We start from the raw sequence: 2,195 nt of genomic DNA on the forward strand, positions 1-2,195 counted from the left end.
AAAATTCCAAAAAAAAAATTATTATTGCGCAGACCTGATATTCTTGTGTGCTGGATTCAGTTCTTGACTTGCATCTATTCATTTTTATGTATTGCTGCTCCTATAAGGCGCATTTGAAGGATGAGAAGGTGGCTATTAATAACTTTGAAAGATGAGTTGAGTCACTTTTTTGCTTGCATCAGGCATGCTTGATTTCTATGGAGATACATGGTTAATGGTCTATCGAAGTATGTGCATGCAAAGCACAACTTCAGATTGGTTTGCATTTTATGGGCAGAGTTGTTAGTTTTCGTACGATGGCAACCTTCAGATGTTGATGCAAAAGACAAGCCATGCGTTACTTGGTGCAGTTTTCATATGGTCTATTTAATTATCTTTCGTCTGATGTCGTCATGGTACAAAGCATAATTTTGCCAAATGTATTGCTTAATGCTGGTAGGAAACATAAACACATCAACATGAACTGTTTCAAGCTTTGCTTTGCTATGTTATTAACTTCCAATAGCATATTACATGAAATATTCATTGCATCTTATTTTGCACCCTGGTCCACTCACCAAAAAGGGGCAGCCCACAGTGTTTTTTTAAGGATCGCAATGAAGCAAAGTAGAATCTTGTACTAAATTGTATTAATCTTGTTTTTGCAGTACTTTTGCATGCAGTAATCTTGTTCGTGCCTTTGGAAGCAACGAGATTTGTCTAAAAGTATATTTGTACAGGTTAGTTTCTGATCCTTATGTCTAAAAGTATATTTGTACAAGTCTTAATAAAACCTATCGAGTTTTATAAGGAATGAATGTTGTTGTGTGATTAAATTCCATGTGTAGTTAGCATGCTAGGATAAAAGCTCTGAATCATGTACTGTAACTAACAAGTGTTGTTTCAACACATTGGTCCGAATCTTTTCCCATGAATCTCTTACATGTAGCAATCTGCTTCAAATATTTTAGTAAAAGCTCATGATGACTTTGATGAATCTGACAACATGTGTAGTCTAACCGCATCAATTAATCTGGCATGAGGTTATTTGCCTACACTAGCATGTTATTAAATTAGTGGTGGTGCTTGGCAAAACAAGTTGAAAATCAAAGCACATTGTTGTTTCTCAAATATGTGTAGAAGCCTCTTTCTAAAAGATGTGTTTCCAACTTTCTGTCCATACAAAGCAAGTCTTGTGCAATTTGTATGCCAAGTTAGTAAAGCCCATCTCTTTGCGGCTATTATTTTAAATATTAGTCACCCTTGTATGCTCAGGTTTCGGTTCATGTTTGTTCTGTACATACCAAATTTCTTGCTCTAGGACCATAGAGAAAAAAAAGGGTACCAATATTTACATATTGTGAGCTTGCCCCTAGAAATTTCTTCAGTTTCTGTGAACTCTTGTATTATGAGAAATCAGATCAATATTGGTGGGTAAGAAGTTCATGTTTTATTTTCCAATTTTATTGATGATTGATTAGTTATTCGTCACGTTCTTTAAGGAGTTGGCGATGGAAATAGTTGGGGTGTCATTATTCTTGCTTGATCTGGGCGTATCACTGTTGACCTGCTGGAAGAGGTGTGCTGGGAGTACAACATACAAGCTGACGTCGGTATCGCGACATCATCAGGGAGATCGGCAATGAGAACATGCGTATGTTTATTCAGTGCAGTCACCATCTCAAATTAATTAATTAGTTTCAATTAACTCTGTTGATTAGTCTATACTATTACGCTAATTACTACAAATCTGAAATGCAAATTGATCATGTCTACATTTGCTTAGGATGTTCAAATTGACTATGGGATGTTCGTGGCAATGGTGAAGAAGGGGATCATCAGGAATGGAAGTCTGACCATCATTCTCCATGGAGCAGACGACCTCGACTATCCTTTGATTGAAATATTCATATACAACACACTATATTTGTTCGCATTGTGCTATAGATCATATCAATATTTTTAAGCCAAGTCGTGTAAAAAAAAACTGAGGATAACAAGTATAGGAGAAGCTTTAATATTAGAGCAACAGGGGAGGAGCAAATGATTGAATGGGCTATCAGCCGTGTAAAATAAAACTGAGGGTAACGTCACCAGGTGGAAAACTATATTTGATTGACATCATAACACTAGCAAGGTGAATAACAATGTAACATCATCTTTTCATTAGTTGATCCATTCAACTTCTGGTTGATATGATTGACATGATATTTGGA

At 36.0% G+C, this 2,195-nt stretch overlaps 1 long non-coding RNA gene across 1 annotated transcript in view; it reads left to right on the forward strand.

Moving 5' to 3' along the window:
* Nucleotides 1–2,195, forward strand: part of LOC119310624 — a 3,633-nt gene extending 1,438 nt beyond the window's left edge. Inside the window, exons 4-6 of the long non-coding RNA XR_005150730.1 lie at nucleotides 648–719; nucleotides 1,482–1,633; nucleotides 1,766–2,195. This is a non-coding gene — a long non-coding RNA (uncharacterized LOC119310624). The remainder of the gene's footprint in view (nucleotides 1–647; nucleotides 720–1,481; nucleotides 1,634–1,765) is intronic.

Source organism: Triticum dicoccoides, chromosome 1B (genome assembly GCF_002162155.2).
Source record: "Triticum dicoccoides isolate Atlit2015 ecotype Zavitan chromosome 1B, WEW_v2.0, whole genome shotgun sequence".
Taxonomy (NCBI): domain Eukaryota; kingdom Viridiplantae; phylum Streptophyta; class Magnoliopsida; order Poales; family Poaceae; genus Triticum; species Triticum dicoccoides.